We start from the raw sequence: 19814 nt of genomic DNA, 5'->3' as shown, positions 1-19814 counted from the left end.
TTATTCTGAGCTGGATCGCAGCAGGTATCTTAAGAAAGATGTGCCATTAGAAAATAAGTATGATCATTCTCAACATTCTCTGCAGCAGGACAACTCCCAATCTGTCTTAAAAACAGAATTAGATGTGTTCATCCCGTCAGCAGCAGCAGCCTTCATCTTCTTCGTCATTTTCTACTATCACAACAAAGTGACTTTATACTACCTCCATCTGTTCAAATGTTCTGGACTCTTATCAGTCCCAACCGGAATGGCCAGTTGCCAGTGAAGATGGGAGTTCTAGTCCAAAACATCTGGCTGGAGCCAGATGTTGGCTCTCCCTGCAAATATCTGGAAACAATTCTTCAGTTTTTCAGCCTGTGATATGCTGAAATCCACCTCTTAAATATATCAGTGCAGGATGAGACAGCCCCTCCTCCTCCTTTTAATGATGAGCTCATTGTGGCAGCAGTGGCTGTGGCAATAGCAGAGATGGTTCTGTCCTTGGTGGCCAAGCCACCAGGAGCTGAGCTGTGTCATTACTGCTGCTGCCACTAAAATAACAAGTGAAGAAGATGTCTCAGCAATTGCTGAGAAAAGCCCCAAAGTACCATATGCAGACACACACAAAATAAAATTCATTCATCTCTGCTCAGGGATCAGCATTTGTCCCCAGCCCATGAAATTTGGATTGATCTTCATTCTCAGGCTCACTGAATCCAATGGGCTCAACCCCCCACTAAATATTGATGGAACTGCACCCTAATGACCTATTATACTGGAATAACCCAGTTAAAACTTCCAGACCAATACTTTCAATCTTTTGGATGTTTCTGAAGGCATTTGTCCAGCATTATATAGTATTTTAAGCTTGGATGCAAACAAAATTTCATGACCCCTGCTGTGCCAGCATTCCCTTTCCCCACCCAACGGATAAAGGGCTTTTTATTGCTAAAGTGCTCTCTGAAACAGCTTGGAAGACTCCATGCTGCCCTAATGTCAACATCTACCACAGTCAAGAAGCTCCATGCCAGTAGGGTTAACCCAGGGCTTGGGCTAAATATCTCCATGCCCGAGTGAGAGTTATAATGAGGCTGAAGCAATTATAGCTCAATCAAGTTTAGAATGTGAAATGAATAAAATGACTCACTATGTAATGCCTGAGGATGCTGTCTGGAGAGTGGCTTTTGGCAGACACATGGATGAACCAGCAAGCAAAAAGAAAATAAGAATGCATACTAATTTTGACATTTAAACAACCTCTAACAACACATCACTACAACCATTTAAAAGGGGGATTTTTAAAAAAGTTTCAAAAGCTCAGCCTATTGAATCATCCTATGAATCTTGCATCTCCAAGACAGCTGTATTGGCAACACCGTGGCCAGCAATGGCATGATGAATTTGGAATAGACACTGCTCACTTTCATCTTCCTACGTCGTCTTAAGCCAGTTAGCCCAACACAATCAATCACAGCCTGCTTCTTTTCATTGCTGTGGCAGGCAATGTGATTCAGCCTAAGAAAGTGGAGTTGGATTTTCAGCTCGACCTAGCAGCATCACAACTTGAATTGCAAACCATTGGCTGCTTATCTTGCTTGCATGGCACACCTTCAGTTTCTATCCTGATGGTGCTGATTTGGTTAGAGGCTTCCTCTCATATTGATACAATAAAATTAATTAAACAACCCAAACAACTAATTGAGCTAGAATGCAGAAACTCACATGATATGCATGCAAATAAACCACAAACTAGTCTTTTACTCTTTAATAAAACAAAGAGCCTTGTGTTTGGCCCTTGTTGTTGTTGTTTAGTCATTAAGTCGTGCCCGACTCTTCGTGACCCCATGGACCAGAGCACGCCAGGCATTCCTGTCTTCCACTGCCTCCTGCAGTTTGGTCAAACTCATGTTAGTAGCTTTGTGAATACTGTCCAAACATCTCATCCTCTGTTGTCCCCTTCTCCTTGTGCCCTCAATCTTTCCCAACATCAGGGTCTTTTCCAGGGAGTCTTCTCTTCTCATGAGGTGGCCAAAGTACTGAAGCCTCAGCTCTATAATAATCAAATCTACGGTGTCGTGAGTTGTCATAGGCAAGAGCCTATATTACCATATGCATGAAGAAGAAAAAAGAAAAAGATGCTAGAAATATACAATTAGAGGAATATTAATATGAATAAGATCTAGATGAAATATGAGGTGAGGCTGGTGAAGGGGACACTGAGATTTTTTTAAAAAATGAATAAACACAGGCTGAAAGAAGAGATTCATTTGCAAGAGGTGAACAAGTCCACGAGAACAAATTTTTTCTTAATGTGATTTTCACTGGCTGTCAATCTGCTACTGGGCCAAGTTCAAGGTTGTGGTACTAGCATATAAGGCCCTACACAGCTCAAGACCAGACTAGTCAAGAGACCTCCTTATCCCTTATATACCCAGTAGGGCACTGCATCCTATAGGAGAGTTTCTCCCTAAAGTCTCCAAAATATTAGAAGTTGCAGTTACCCAACTTTCAGTGTGGCTGCTCCTATTCTGTGAAACATCATGAGATGCAGCAGTTGTTACTGACCTGTAACTTTTGGTACAGCTTTTTTGACTGGATAAAATGTCTCTGTCTTAGGAGTTCACTTTGTATTGTTTGAAAGCTAATTTCTTTCTTTTTTGTATTGCTTTTAAAATTGTTTTGAGCTGTTTGAATTATGTGTTTGAAAATCATTTTAAGGCACATGTAAGAGGCAATAACAATACATAATAAGCCTTTGGGCTTTAGACCTCATATGAGTTCAGCTATGCCTGGGGAGAGCAGGGGCACACTTACACTGACCCTGGACTCCCCCACATCCCTTTCTGGCCTTGTGAGGGAGGGAGCTGGCTATATGCACACAGGCACCACACATGATTTAGGCTCTATTGCAGATGTTAATGTCGCACAGCTTAAAGCAATGGGATGCATAAAAACTGACTTCTCTTGGAATAAAAACTGTCCAGTCCACATTCCTTTTGCCTCTAGACCTACAGTTCCCAGCACCCGTAACATACTACATTCCCCAGGATGCTTTGGAGGAATGAATGTGCTCTAAGTGTGCATTGTGTGTAGCCAGGCTTGCTAACGATTTGCTGCTACTGGATAGTTGCCCATATGCCATAGAGTTGACTATTAGCAGTCTCCTCTCTAGTTAACAATTTTAGGTAATGGTATCTGCTTTCCAAGTTCAAGGGAATGAAACTACAAGGTTGATATTTTCTGTTCAGGCATAATGCTGCAATGTAGCTTCTCTCTCTCTCTCTCTCTCTCTCTCAAATGATATTTTACTTGTTATGCCATAATCTCTAATGGGCAGTTATATCTTTCAAGGATGCTCCAAGCCTTTTAAGAGAATCTGTGGCATTCAACTGAATCAAAAGCAAAAGGAGAAGAAGTTTCACCTGGGTTTTGTTCAAAGCTAAGTTAAATATTTAAAAAGCACTCCTCTTTGCCTAAAATGGATTTGATATCAAAAACAACGCATTGTACATTAAGGGGAAGTGAGATGTTACACAAGAATCCAGTAAACATACACAGACAATACATGCTCGGGGCACGTCATTAGAATAGCTAAACCAGGTGTGGGGAAACTTTTAACCCTTCAGATGTTGCTGGTTCTGAATTGAAACTCATACAATTCCTGGCCATTGGCCATGCTTGCTAGGGCTGATGGGAATTGTAGTTAAGCAACATCTGGAGAGCCAGAAGATCTCCACCTCCAAGGTTAATGTTAAGGTAGAAAGTGAAGTCACAAGGATGCCCTCCCCCCCCCCCTTTTTAAACTTGCAATGTGTCATGGAGAATTAGAGGTCAAAATACGCCAGGGAAAATAACATGAAGATGAATGAAGCTACCGAGATTTGGACACAAAGTTCTCAAATAGTGTTATATGAATTCAAAATGACCTAATTTTCAAATGTTATTTATTATTGGGGAAAGCCCTATTTGTTTTGGCAATAGCTTTGTTACACACAAAAAAAAAAGTGTGTACGGTTCCATTGACTCCACTGCCTTGGCAGTATCAATCTCATGCCTGGCCAACACGTTCTCCTTTGGAAGTTGACTTCATTTTTCTGGGCAATTTATGTACACTTGCTATTTTGGGATGGCACGTATTTAATCTTTTGAAAAAAAAAATAACCAAATGATCAACTAATTCCCCTCCCTGATTTCAATTCCATTGGATTTCTTGGTGACAACTATGAGTCATAAAAAAAATTAAGTGCGTTTGGTGTCTTTCTTTGATTATCTGGCCACACTCCACTGCTATACCATCAAAACTGGAACAATGCACTTGCATCCTATTTCCATCTGAGAAAGAAGCAAGTCCAAGCAGCTGGGTCCCACCCACCCCCTTTAATACATTTTGAAGCAGAGTCGCAGCTGTTACTCTCTCTCTCAGCTATTTTGTGTTACAATATTTGCTTTCTGTATAAATGTGGACTTTATACTTGCTTAAGCGTTGCCTTTATACCCTTACTGACAGATTGAGCTGGAATGATTCCTTCTATTTCAGTTAAAAGGGAAAGAGAGAAGACTCTTTCAGGCTGCAGTACAAGGACACTGACAAGAGAATAAGCTCTGTTGTTGTTTTTGTTGTTGTTGTTTTCCTGCCTTTTATTTTTTTCAGTAAAAAAAAATAGAGTGGGTTCTACTACTATATATATATATATATATATATACGCGGGTGGCGCTGTGGGTTAAACCACAGAGCCTAGGATTTGCTGATCAGAAGGTCGGTGGTTTGAATCCCCGTGACGGGGTGAGCTCCTGTTCCTCGGTCCCTGCTCCTGCCAACCTAGCAGTTCGAAAGCACGTCAAAGTGCAAGTAGATAAATAGGTACCGCTCCGGCGGGAAGGTAACCAACGTTTCCGTGCACTGCTCTGGTTTGCCAGAAGCGGCTTAGTCATGCTGGCCACTGTAATGTAGGATTGAACTTTTTTTTTTGCATTTGACTCCTATTAGGAAACTGGTCTTTTGTAAATAAAGAAATCATTCAGGTAGTAATTTATAAAACTGAAGAAACCCACTCTCACATCACATTAATGAAGTTAATATTCTTCTGGCAGACTAACATCTTGTTATTGTGATATGCATGTCACCAGTACAAAGAAAGGTGACTAATCCATTTGAAACGGTGCTATACAGGATACTTCAATGTACTCTTCCTTAGCAACTGAACGTTTTATCTTTTTAATCCTTAAAGAATTACAGGCCCACATCTCCCATTTTAAAGTCATGAATAATATTCAAGGCCTTTATTAATAAGCATAATAATTTTACAGCTCGGGGTTGAATTGCACCATCTATTATTCACCTTTCATGCATAGGATATCTAAAGTGGGTTGTCAACATTTAATGGCCTCAAGCATTTTCTTCATGTTAAAAGGATGAATAAAGTTCCTAATGAGCATTCCTGTCTTCTTGGTTGACACACAATCATATCACCTAGCTTAAATACCACGCATAAATCCTCCTAATATTTTGAATTACAGCTCCCATCATTCCTTACCATTGGTCATGCCATCTCAGTCTGATAGGAGTTGTAGTCCAAAATATCTGGTGGGCACCAGATGGGAAAGACTGATATTTGGAACACCTTCCCTTCTCCCCGACCCTATTGAAAATGGTATGGGAGATCAAGCTGGGATCTGAACCAAAAATGTCATTCTTAATATACACACAATACACATGAACTTTTATTCCTCTATCTTAGTCTTCAACTCGGATGAATGGCATCATGCTGTACTTATTTTCTGGCTGCCTTGATAATGGGTGCCAGAGACAAGCTTGGGCTCATACATAAAACATAAAGTGTTGTCCTAAATACACACACCAACGTTTATTCTGAGATCTCAAATCTCCAAGGCAAATATTGCATTGTAAGATCTTGTATCTCTTTCTTGGTCTTCTCAAGAGTGAACGTGGGGCTCCCGCTTGTTTTTTGAACTTTAAAATAAGAATCATCGGCACACCAACGTCCATCCTAATATCTCAGTGTTTGAGGGACAGCTCATGTCCCAACATTTGCTGTGTTTTAATCCCCCCCTTTTAAAAAAATGGATGTAAACACCATGCTGGTATTTGGACATAGAACATTTGGACATATCATTTGGACATATCAAAATGTTCAACCAAGGCTTTTCAATAAATTCATTAACTTCCTTCCAAGTATTTGTGTACTGCTTTCCCACATTGGGGTTTTCAGACCAATGGACAGAATGCCAAATAAGTGTGTGAAACCAAATGGGTGGTTTGACAGGACATTCTTATTATTATTATTATTATCATTATCATTATTATTTTAGTGCAGTCAGTGGTGAAATGATCAGCATTTAATTTTGTATCCTTAAAGTGACATTCTGGGATCAGTTCTTTGGAAACCCCTTCCTCTTGAAATAGGCCAGGTGCCTATAATCTTGGTCTCTTGGCATGACGAAGATCTTCTTTTCACTGAGACTTTCTCAACAAGGTGTGCTCTGTCTTATTCAAGGTGTGCTCTGTCATGGCTGCAGTCTGGAACTCCAATTCCAAAGATGAAATACATTAAGGGGTGCCCATACGGCACCATCAACAATATGAGCCTCTGAAAAAATAGATGGTTTTGGTCTCATCATTCCAGGGGAGAGTTTGTTACCTATGAAGCCAATTTCATATCACACCAAGGGGAGTTTTCCCATCACTAGTTTCATCTCCCATCTGTCAGGGGCAAGGGAAAAAATGTGATATAGTATTGAATTTTTAAAAATCAAGGAATGTCATATACTTAAAAGGAACACACACAAAATGCATATTCCACACATTTGAGGTTGCTGCTTAATTTTTTTATGCTTCAGATAAACTAAAATGATTTGCCTTTTCATCATTATTCTTCATTACTAGCTGGCCTCAAATTTTTATCCGTGAAGGAGGACTGGCTGTTCTCCCTCCAATCATTTATTTAAGCCAAGTTTGAAACATCTGGTCATTATTACAAGGTTTCTTGAATCTACTAGCTAGAGGTTCAGCTCACCGGATTAAACAATAGTCTAGGGATAATATACTGCTACCCTGATTGCATTCAGAGCACAAGAAGCAGCCTCAAATGCTAATGTTTTTATTTAACCAATGGTTGTCTTTTTATTATTTTATTTTATTTTAATCCCCAGTGTGACATTCCAAATTTCCCAACATTTCATAATTTTATCAAAATCACCAGGGCAACATACAGACCTTTATCTACCTTTTCAAACAAAACAGCCCGTGCATCAGAAAGTGAAGAGGTGTTGGCAAAAAACAACAACCCCTATTGTTCAAGCCCATGGTCATCAGCTTTTTGGATCCCTCAGGACTCTGTCTTCTCCCCAGTAGTTTTTAATACTGACATGGAAAGAGCATCTGGATTAGGAGTTGGGTGCCATCAATATGCTGATGGCACCCAACTCTCTCTCTCATTTCAGCTGATCACAAGGAGGCTGTGGAGATCTTCAACCAGCTTCTGGGTGCTGTGGTGGACTAGGTGTGAGCTAACAAGCTAGCACTTAACTGATACAAGATAGAAGTCCTATCAGCCATAAAAATGGATTGAAAGTAGAAGTTATTCTGGGTGGGACTGCACAGCCTCTGAAAAAGTAGGCTGTCGGTGTGTGGGAGCTCCAGGCTCCAGGACTGGTCTTTGATGTCCAGGTGACCATTGTGCCTAGGAGTGCCTTTGACCAGTTTCAATTGGTGTGGCAGCTACACTCCTTTCTAAAGAAAGCAGATCTGCCCACAGTTACAGATTCATTCACGCACTCTATATTAGACTGCTGCATAGCACCATGTGTGAAAATTCCCTTGAAATGTGTCTGAAAGCTGCAGCTGGTAAAAAAAGGGCTGTGACCAGAATGATTTCTTGTGCTTATTTTTCAGACCATATGTCACCAGTCATATGAGAATTGCACTTACTTCCAGTTTGTTTTCAGGCCATCTCAAAGTGCTAGTTATTACCTAGAAAGCTATAGAAGGCTGGTGAGCAGGACTATTTGAAAAACCACCTCTCCCCAAATGAATCTACCTGACGGTTGGGTTCATCTCCAAAGCCCTGCTCTGCATTCCATCACCAGCTAGGAATGTGATTAGGACACATGTCTGAAAGCGGAGTGGGGGTGGGGGAAGGCAAAGGACCAGACCTTTTGTGACTGAGGAACTCATTTTCAAGGGAGGTTAGACTGGCCGTTTTTCTGTTGTCCTTTAGACAAGGGGTTGAAATGTTTTACCGAGCTATGCTTTTGCTCACTTGTTTAATTTTTGCTTTGATTCCTTTTTTAAAAATGGTTGATATTTCATTGTTGTAAAGTACCTTTTTTAAGAGCCCAAGGATGATACAAAAAATGTTTTGCTAACAAATACCATGTATGATAGAGGGAAACAGCATAAGAAATAAGAAAAGCCTTGTTGGATCAGGCCCAAAGTCCAGTCAGCATCCTGTTCTGACTGAAGACAACCAGATGCCCATGGGAAGCCCAGAAGCAGGAATGGAAGGATCTGTCACGTTTCGTCTTCGCAGCTTCTCAGTCTTAAATTCATTTATCCGCATTTCTGCAGCAATTTACAACTTAAGAAGCAAAACTCATAAGAATTCTTCAACATTTAAGTGCAACTTTCTCTTAAGAATCCATCCCCAAGCCTTGATAGCAATGCCATCAGCACCAGTCAATTCTGCTCACAAGTGTATTTGAAGGGGAGGCTGGGAGCTTCCTTACACCATTGCATTCTCTTGCGAGTGGATTTACCAACCCAGGAGGGAGGAATCTTGTGGAGACTGAGAAAGACACAGAAAGAGAAGCTAAGTTTCACAAGGTGTCTGGCACTTTGTAACCCCAGTAGTAAGCCAGAAGGGGACTATAAGAAGGAAGCAGCTAAGGGACAGTGGGGGGAGATTACACCCTCAATCTGTAGAATCAAGCCATAGCCACACCATACATTTAAAGGATATGGGTTCACCCAAAGAATCCTGAAAACTGTAGTTTACCCCTCACAGAATTCTAATTGCCTAAGTTCTGCTTTTCTGAATTTAAGATCCCAATTACACTCTCGCAAGGTCTCACAGTGATTTGGATATATCCATTTTAAAATTCAGTACAAAATGGTTGAATGACTCAACAGTCCTCAAGACCACCTTTCTCACAGGTTATTGTAAATTTCTAGTATCTTAAAGTAAAAAGGGGAGCAGCACATTAAAGATGCTTCCTTGCAAAGTTCCAGTGGTGTGACCAGACTAAGAGATTACGTATTAGATGCTGAGTAGTAGACATAAAAGCAGTTAAGCAGGCAGCTCCTCCTCAGAGGAAGTGGGAAAGGGGCCCATTGAAATTCAGCCCGAATGATCTTTCATACAGGCAATTAAAGAATGCAAATATTTTCACATTTATTGTCCCCTTGAATAAGCTACATGCCAACACTATTATTCTCCAATAAAAGCTGGATAAATCTTGTTAATTAAATCATTTAATTTTGGCTACTGCTAAATTAGAAGATATAGTAAGGCTTTTGGGGGAGTGAGGTGGAAAGAGTAAGATGTTTTCTTTGGAGAACACAAGCTTGCACCAACCTTCGGCAAGGTGAGTTGATTGGATCTGCATTTAGCCCAGACTTTCTGAGTCCAAAGACACATTAGCGGAGATGTATTTATTTTATTTATTTAAAATATGTTATCCCCCCACCATCACAATGTGATCTTGGGGTGGTATACAGAAAAAGAAAGCTAAACCAGACTCTGTAATCAACAAAAACACAATTACAGGTACGAAGGTGAAATCCACAAATAATCAGTTTGCAGCAGTAATGGTTAAAAATGTGGCCAAGGTATTTAAACCCCCTTAAAAGCCCAATGGACTAGGAGAGTTTTCATCTGGCACCAAAACCTCATCAGAGCCAACACAAGTGGCACAGCAGGAGGGGCATTCTAAAAGTGGGATGCCATCTCTCCCTGATTGTCACATAACAGAACAACCAACTGATCATAATACACAGGCAGGTTGGTATGGAAGGAAGGACTCTTTCAGATACCTAGGTCCCAAGTTCTTCAGGGCTTTTTAAGCAGCAAATTGGCTTGGCAGCAAACTGGCAGGCAGTGCAATTGTCTCAGGATTGGTGCAATAGGATCCATAGCAGCTGAACCAGTCAAGAACCTAGTTGTTGCATTTTGCAATAGCTAAAGCTTCTGAACCATCTCCAAGGGCAACCCCACATAAAGGACATGACCTAAATAATTCAATCAAATAAATAACCCATAAAGTAATCCAGTGTGGAGGTTGGATAACAATTCCTTAGCCTACCCTCTCCTGAAATATCCATAGCTAAGGAACCAACCAATTTTTTGAAAAGGAAGTCCACACCACAGAGGCTGAAAAGCTGGTGTCAATATTAAAAAACAGCCTAGGATTAAAGAGAATCAGAGAATTGTAGAGTTGGAAGGGGCCCTTGAGAGTCATCTAGTCCAACCCCCTGCAATGCAGGAATCCTGCCACAGCCATCCCTGGGTGGGCTTGAATCACCAGCCAGCCAGATGCACTGACCAATTGTGCCATAGCATTTGAGGAGAAAGGACAGAACTTAAAGAGTTAGCCCATTTAAACTGCAGTAGTGAGATGGTGAACGAGATGGCTGCTGCTGGACTACGCATAACACACTGGTGGAAAGGAGAAACAGATATTCATAGATATTTATTTAATTTGTGGTGCTTAGAAATCTGGTTCTAAATAAGCTTGCTAGGGAGCAAGAAGACAGTGGGACATATATTGATGGAAACATGCAAAATAATGTCCTGTTGAGAAGCCCATCACAGAAGCCTAAGGACTGCTGCACCAGTCCCTATGAATGAAATTCCACCAATGCTGGAGTGCTCTACACCCTCTGTGGGTTCTTGGCTTGTTCCTTTCTTAGTCTGGTCAACAAGCAAGGGTTTATAGAGTCAGCTGCATCACCCTTGTGATTTCAGTACAGGCAAGATAGTTTCCAGTTGCTTGACTCAGGCTGCCTCCCTGGTTGTTTTGTATGCTAAAATTAGGGGCTAATGTCTGGCTGAGCTGTATAAATGGATCATTTTGTGACATTAATGTGTGAAATATGCTAATATTAGCCTAAGAGAATGCCACTTTGCTCCCGTTAAACGTTACTCTTTTATCATCCATTTTGATCTGCTGTTGGAATGACCTGTTTCATTCTTTTCCGAGACGGGCTGCTTTTTTAAGACACAAGGCTCCCCATAAATCACCACCACGATTTTCAGACCCGTTGCTACAAAGCTGATGCAATGCGGCCATCGTTCTGTTTTGTTTTTCCTCTCAGTTATTCATCCATCTCCTCTGTATTTTTATTACGCACAGGCCAGCGTACAAATACACGCCATGGACAAGCCCTGCCAAAATACCTACAGAGTGAGACATTCAGTCTTCCATGTGCCAAAAGAAAGTGTTTGGCTGAAGCGGAGTTCCTGTAAATATTCCCACTGGCCTGAATGAGCCAATTCATCTGAACCGAGGAACTAGCCAAGGTGTAAGGAGGTTTTCATACAATTTGATCTAGATGTACTGCACCTCCCAAATTTAAACACCATTTGGCCTTCCTTAGGGGCAAAGAGCGGTGTTAAAGTCAGACCTCCTGTAGGACAGTAGGAACTGCTGGAGTAGCAACTACTCAATTAGATCAGCTCCAATTCACACTTGAAAAATTTCCCCAAATAAACAGAAAATCTGCTGTAATGTATCAAAGAATAAAGAACGTTTCTTCATTTTAGTGAGGATTGTACATGAGAAGCTGTCAGCGTTGCTATGTCAGCTTTGTGCATTGACAGTGTAATTGGCTGTTTCTCTCTCTAGTCCATACCCAGTTGTTTTGTTTTTGTTTGATTTGTTAAAGATGTATGTGTAGAATGGTTGTTTTCTGACTGAGTAATTGCAGCCAGCCCCCACAAATGTGGGATTAAGAAGGCAGGTGTCTAATTCACATGAATTCTGGATTCTCCCCCATATCACACTTTGGAATCCTACTTTGATTGATTATTTGATATAAAGGAAACTTATATGTCCTTCAGAAATACTTATAAGGTGGTTTACCAAACACAGGGTCCTCCACAGGGTAATTTGTCTCAGCACAAGGACACACATTTCTGATAAACACAAAGAAGGACCATGGCTCTGGACTTGGCTATTCTACCCTTCAGTGCTGGCTCCAGATTTTGGAGGACCCTTGAGCAAGGCCCCTCCCTGGACTTCCCTCCCTCGGGGAGTCTGCCTCCTTAGTGCCATAATCAAAAGCTTTTGGTCTTCCTCTTACTCAGCATTGCTACCAACTTGGCAGAGAGCCAATGAACAAGGAAGCAGTAGCATCTATTGCTGCTCCTTCTTACCACAGCTGCTGTCTTGGTCAGAGCAACAGATGGGTGCATAAAAAGGCAACAATGGTAAATAGGAGGAACAAGTCAGGATGCGGGCACTGTCCATGGTACCCTGTTAGGGTGTGGACCTTTAGCAGGTGCCTGACCATGCTGACCCTTGATGCAAACCCTTACACCACTGATCAAAGCATCAACCTTAAGGAACTTCTGATAAGTCAGAGCTTTCCAAACTGCATGTTGCAACACGTTAGTGTGTCAGCTGCAGTGTGTAGGTGTTGTGTGAACGCTCCCCACACTCCTTCCAGGGCTGGAAGGGGGTTGGTTTAACCTCCAGTTTGCTAGTAAAACTGAATTTCTGAGTCGTGAAATGATGCTTGTCTAAAAAGTGTGTCACCAACATGAAAAGTATGGAAAGCTCTGTGATGAGACATCTGAAATTCAACAATGCCGTGCTGTTGCAATCTGATTAAGTGGACCTATGCTCCAAGTCACTGACAGAAATGCACAGAAATATTTCCAGTAAGCCCACAACTTGCATGAGGGTTACATTCTGGGGATTGTGCCTAAAGCCAAAATCGTGTACAGTGGTGCCTCGGGTTACATACGCTTCAGGTTACATACGCTTCAGGTTACAAACTCCGCTAACCCAGGAATATTACCTCGGGTTAAGAACTTTCCTTCAGGATGAGAACAGAAATTGTGCTCCGGGAGTGCGGCGGCAGGAGGAGGCCCCATTAGCTAAAGTGGTGCTTTAGGTTAAGAACAGTTTCAGGTTAAGAACGGACCTCGGGAACGAATTAAGTACTTAACCCGAGGCACCACTGTATAGTCAAAAAACATTGGTTGGGGTGGAAGGGATTTCCAAAGTCTTTTTTCCCAGATGCCCACCCCCTTTCTACACCCTTCTTTGTTTTTTCATTTTTAATTGTCAAGCATGTAAAGCAGAATGTTCACAAGTTAAATGTGCGTAAGTTGCAGGCTTACTGTAGTCAAGTCAACAGCAAAACAAAACATTGCGTAGTCGGTTCTCTATTTCTCTGGAATCATGGTCTCTCAGTGAGATTGACTAGAGTAAGCATTGATAATTCAGTTGGAGAGAAAGCTGCTAAACACTATCTTGTTCTTTAACATGTTGTGATGGTTCTGCTAGCTCAGTGCCGTCGCCGTCCCCCATTACTATATGGCTTGTTATGAAACATGACACTTATTCAAGCCACCAACTAGCCATAACTGTTGCTAGAGCATCACTAGAGATGGACTATTTAGCAATTCATACTACCGAGATTTCAGCTGGCTGATTAATATTAAAACAAAAAGCCAATGAAATGCAAATCCTGCTTGCTACAGGTAAAAGAAAGTACTAAGGATTTGTTTTGTTATTTTTGTCATAGCAAAAACATAGCAAGGCTATCAGTCCCATTACTGAGAGAAGAGTAGGGCATGCGATCCAGTAATATTAGCATAGCATGGGTCATTAGTTGAATCCCACCCTTCCCATTCTATGTTGTTACTTGCACAGAACAAAGTCTGCCTATGCAAGGGAGATCCCCCACTCTCCTCCCCTGTGTGATGTCTGTGCCCCATAAATCTGCTCTGGTGGGCTGAAGGAACACCAAAAATAGGTTTAGGGTGGGCGTGGGAGGAAAGTCTCATTGTACAAGCAGACCTCTTTCCATGCATGCATATCCCACTTAGCATTATGTTGAGTTTCACTTGAAGTATCATGCAGAGGTAGGGAAGCTGTGCTGGACCACAAGTTAACATCCCTGCCCATTGACCCTGCTGCACACCAGCAGGAAGCAAGCCCTTCTTGAGATGTGAATGCTCTGAACTCTCTCCACAGTAGACTCAGGTGTATAGGTGTGTAAATAAAACCAAATATATTAAAGACACTACCATCCCCACGTGCCTCATTTTCCCAAAGGAAACACAAGACTCACACTGATCAGCAGAGACTGGAGTGGCTCGTAACAGTGTTGTGGAACACTAGGAAAGCAAGTATCTAACCCAAGTATCTTTAATAAAGAACTGGAAAAGGAACCAGGAAATTGTAAACAAGTAAGGTTTATCTGTTGGTGGGCCCAAAAGTATACAGCCTTAATAAGAGATGAGGTCACACAACCTCCTAGTGAGCCTGAAATGATTTTTAAAAGGGAAGTTTTCCCAAAAAAGGTGTTAAAACCTGATAAATCTGTGTAGATTTCTAACAGGTAGGAAAAGGAGGAGAGGGGAAGCCTGAGAAAATAGATGTTTCTTTTTAAGATAAACAAGAATCTAAAGGCATTGTACTCAATGGGCAGTCTTGAAGAATTCTGCTAAAATATACTAAGTTTGTGCTAGTACTATTTTTGAAACCCACATTTTAAAGAGGGCGAGTTCTAGTGTTATGACATCCCAAGCATCACACACACTGCTCAACTACCTTCAAGCTTGCATTGATGTATCCATGCTACTAGGGGTTGTGCCCTAACAAAGAATGAGGGAGAGAGAAATGTGCTTTCAGTTACGGGTTGTTGTAGTCAGGCTGAGGTTCTTTTTTTCTTATTATTTTATTTTTACCTGTGAAATGCCAGGTGTTGCCGGACTACAACTTGGACTACAACATGACCATTGGCCATGCTGGCTAGGGCTGATGGGAACTGGAGACAAACTACAACTGGAGGACCACAGGATTGCCACTTTTGTTGTATAGGCTACCATTGGGGTTTTCCTCTGTGTGCATTTAATTTGATTGTAAAAACAGATGGTTTTATTGTCATCTGAACTGCATGTTTATTTTATTGTACACTTTTCTAATGAAAACACTTATTTTAGTTTTGCCCAAAGTTGTTGAGTTTGGGTGTTGTTGTTATTTTGCAAAATCTCAAAAAATGAAGATTTTGAGCTATTTTTAAGGAAAATCACCCAAAAATGACACTGCCATTGCCAAATGTTTGGATATTCCCGGACGTTGCAGCAATTTCCACAGCTTCCAATGGCTGGTTGCCGGCTATGTCCGGGAAATTTAGATGTATGGCAACCCTTTGCAGTTTGGAGAGACAGCTGAGAAACATCTAGAATAAAAATAAGTAAATTTTAAAAAATCTTACTGGTAGGGGCTTCATGTTCTGGTGATCTGGGAGAAGGTGGCTCATACAAACAGTTTTCGCAATATTTATTTCTTATCTTTGAGGCGAACTTGAAAACTTTACTAGACCATTCAAAACCTTTTAGCCATTCACACCCTCTAAATTGCCATCTCATGAAATTAATGCACTAATCAATGTTTGCCTTTAAGGCTGAATCAGAGTAAGGCAGCAAAATGTCTTATTTTACAGGGGCAGCTTCATTCTGTAATTGGCTGTGTAAATTTTTATTGGGTTGTGAAAGTAAGGACTGATGGGGAAGGGGACAACAGACTGGATAATCTGCCAGGTCCAGTGTAGAAGGAGAGGGCAATATTTTACCCAGTGTAAAAATAAGGGCCCCTCCAGTGGTGCTTTCTCATGGGTGTGTTCTGCAACATGTCAAAGATGCAATAATAGGTCACTTGTGGTGAATTAACGCTGGATTGACGGCATATCATTCTGCTTTATTAGTTGTTCTGCCATGTTTATAGAACGATACCATATTATTTGCCTCTGGAGAGGCAGATTTGCATAACGGTGCCATGAAGTTGGACCAAAGAAACATCTGTGGTATGAGAAGTTGCACGATTTTAGCGGGAAGATATGGGAGATGCACTCATTGGAAATAAACCCCAAAACTGTTGAAAACATGGGAGTATCTGCAGCCCACATCACCACCACAGGTGGTGGTGTGGTATCATGTCCTTCACATTTAATTTTTTTAAAATAGAGACATAGCTATTAGCCACGAAATGGGACAGCTTATATTCACTAGCAACATCTCCATTGAGTCCTGAGAGATAATAGGAGAGGGCTGATGTGGACTTCCAGAGGCCTAAGGTTGGCCTTTCATAGATGGAAACAAAATGGACTTTTACTGGGAATCCCACAGAACAGTTCTTCCTTTCATAAATGCAGCCTAACGCTAATGCTAATGCTAATACTCACCTCAAAGACTCTGCTTCAGTGAATTCTGAGGTAGGTTTTGATTCTGAGATGTGTTTGGCCATGAACACACATCCCCTGTGCTGTCAAGTGTCCCCCTCATCTTTTCCTTCCTCTTCTCTTCCTCCTCATTGTTTTTCCTTTCCAGCAACCACTGTCTGTCATGTAGTTGTGAGCCACCATCTTCTGTGGGCTGGAAAGAGAGAAACCTACAATATTTTATCCATAGATAAAAATACAGACATTCTTATCTGATTTTAGAAAATCCACACACTAAAAACAAAATGCATGGTGTATGGACAATTGTTCAGCTGGACATTTAATTAAATTATAAATGTTGAGAAAAGGAAACATTTTATATCTAAAAAACCCAAAAACCATTTCTATGTTTGACCAGCTGTACCTCCAGCTTTGCTAGTAACTCAGTTTCACACTGATTCCTCCCACTGTTTCTTATGGGCGACCTCTGGCTGAGGTGCACTGAATGCAGCAAATGATTCATGCCCCTGACACATTTTTTTATTCTTCCCATTGCTCAGCCTTTATCACTTTTCTGTTCTGGAGAAGCAATTTCCACCAATATTATTTGGCTTTTTATCTTTTTGCCATCTGCTACTTGTCCACATGCAACTTACTCCAAGAAAAAAAGGAAGAAGTGAATCATTATCAGACTTAAAGCTTTTTAAAAAGTGTTGGCATTCTGAAAAGCTGCTTTCCCTTGCCAGATCTTGACACTGTAGTTGGTTGCCTAACTGAAAATGTTTCCTCTCCTGTACAGGGATGACACCTACAAAGCAGGGTTCACAACGGTTGTCTCCTATGGCATCTCTCCACTTGCCAAACAGGCAAATAAACATTTACCGGGGTGAGGGGGCTCCTCTGTCCCTTCTGCACCTAGTCTTTACATACTGAAGTTATGAAATCCAGCATTTTGTGTGTGTACTGTTTTCTAATCAACCCCAAGCAAATGAAAGCTTGCTTCCATCTATCTGTAAAGTGTACTTATCAATGCTTTAGTCACAGCATGTCAATAATGGCTGAATAACAAAATGGTTCAAGTAGCAAAAGCAGAAATAAAATAAATAAAATAAAATAAAATAAAGCAGTGCAGTAACCAGCTGACCCTCTAAGGTTGTCAATAAATTATACTAAAATAAGTATTTTTGGCCTCCTAAAACAGATTCTCAATTATGGAACTATTGTGATAACTTGATGGTTTGACACTTATTTTGCCTGTAACAACTGTGTCTAATAGTTCCTAGGAAAGCTTTTGAAAAAAGAATCGAGAGGCATTAATGACTTACAAATAACCCAGTCATTATCACTGATGTAAGTAAAGAAAGTCATAAGTTGCCTACTATGCCTTTTAAGTTTCTCAAGTGGTGACCCTGTATACTACAGGAGACATGGAGGGAGCATTGCTTTGCGATCCTGACTTAATGCAGGTGACCACTGGTGGAGTTCCTTTTGCTGTTCACTGCACTCTTAACAAATATTCCTGAGACCTCAGGATCAGTGGATGATGCTGAATGCTACTTCTGTTACTGTCTTCGACAGATTTTGGGCTATTGGTGCCACTGCTGATCTGCAGTCAGAGAATGACAATGTCCTAGCCAGCAATGCCATCACCGGACTCCTGGTGAGAATCCTGGCTCCCAAAGTTGTGGATCTGTATGATATGCATGCAACAATCCTGATTTTGTCATATTCAAACTTTATATTTTTATGTGTGTACATAGAGTGGTATGCACCCCAAAAAAGCTTGTGAAGCAGCCCACAGAGGGAACATAACCTGGAAAGGAAGGGCACAAAGTCATAGTCTGTTTTACCAACCAAAGCATGGCTAGGCAAACTAAGGCCCGGGGGCCAGATCCGGCCTAATCGCCTTCTTAATCCAGCCCACAGACGGTCCAGGAATCAGTGTGTTTTTACATGAGTAGAATGTGTGCTTTGTTTAAAATGCATCTTTGGGTTATTTGTGGGGCATTCCCCCCAAAAAAATATAGTCCGGCCCTCCACAAGGTCTGAGGGACAGTGAACCGGCCCCATGCTGAAAAAGTTTGCTGACCCCTGAACCAAAGGATTGCTCTCTAGGCACTTCTGAAGGAGCCAGGAGCTATTAAAAAAAGAAGCACTAACAGCATCATATCAACAGTTTGATATATTTCTGAGCATCTCAGTTCTGTAATTCTACTCACAATTGCACATGATGATAAGCCTCACTATACAGAGCAACCTAAAAAATATTGACATGGCTTATCTAGTGCAATTCTATGCATGTCAACCCAGAAGGTCAATGGGACTTACTCCCCAGTAAAAGATTACAGCCGAATTTATAGCAGGAATGGGAAACCTGTGGCTATCTACATATTTGTTAGACTACAATTCCCATCATCCCTGACCACTGGCTATGCTGGCTGAAACTGGTGAGTTCAACAACATCTGGAGGATCACAGCTTCCAACTCACTGATTTATAGGCAACACAAATCCCCTAGTACTTTATGCAATACATATATTTAGCCATCTCGACGTAAGGGCCTGTGATAAACAGGTGGCTGACCCTGTCTTCATAATCTCTAGAGTCAACAAATATTTGCTAAGAATATCTGGCTAAGGGCGTACCTCTAGATATACATAAACGGCTCTGAAATCATCTTTAGCAAAGCAATATCTTACAACTTACAACATGTTGCTGTGTTATGGTCATACTGCATTTTTGCTTGAGGGAAGGGGAGGTGGGGTGGTTTGAGAGCTCTCTGAAATGTGCATGAGGAAACCTTGCAGCAACTTGTTGGGAGAGAAAGTCACTTGAGAGTTTCGGAGCTGGGGAAGCCAGGCCTGTCCCAACTTGCTTTCCAGCAAAAGACCCTCATCAGCTCCCAGAGCACACCTCAGTATGAAAGAGAACAAATTTGCTTAAGGCTGATTGAGGGCTGGCTTGGAGTAATGTCTACAGGTATGCAGTCATCAGCCAACAAACACAAAGCATCCATCAGCCCCAGGGCTCTCCCATTCTCTCTCCCCCATAAGAGACAGTGTTGTGGAAAGTCTCCGCTTCCCTGGCCTCATGGGGAGGGATTGGTGGGGGTGGCCCTCCTGCATCTTGTCTAATTGTTTTACAAGTGGTTTCCAACAGATGTAGCTGTGTTTCACAGATGAGTTACTTAGTGCAGTTAGAATGGGGAAACCCTCACAATCCAATGATAAAGCTACTACAGGGCAAAATGTCATCATGACATCCCTCAGAAAAGCACACCAAGTTTAAGAAGTGAAAATGACCAAAAGAAAGAAGCAGAATATTCTAGAGAGGTAGTGATGGTGAGCAGTTCTATTATCATGTGCCCCATCCTTGAGTAACTGTACAGGAAATCATAACTATGGGTTATATTTAATAAATGCTGT

General features: G+C 41.3%; 1 long non-coding RNA gene across 1 annotated transcript; it reads right to left on the bottom strand.

Annotated features, from left to right (window-relative positions):
* Window positions 1-14892: 14892 nt before the first annotated feature.
* LOC310671347 lies at window positions 14893-19462 on the bottom strand. The gene is made up of 3 exons (XR_014507972.1): window positions 19096-19462; window positions 16415-16604; window positions 14893-15412 (listed from the first exon to the last, which is right to left on the bottom strand). It is a non-coding gene; the product is annotated as an uncharacterized lncRNA (long non-coding RNA).
* Between the last annotated feature and the right edge of the window lie 352 nt (window positions 19463-19814).

Source organism: Podarcis tiliguerta (assembly GCF_965153285.1).
Source record: "Podarcis tiliguerta genome assembly, chromosome: 2".
In the NCBI taxonomy this organism is placed as follows: domain Eukaryota; kingdom Metazoa; phylum Chordata; class Lepidosauria; order Squamata; family Lacertidae; genus Podarcis; species Podarcis tiliguerta.
Note: the sequence above shows the minus strand (reverse complement) of the source record. Positions and strands in the feature narration are given on the sequence as shown.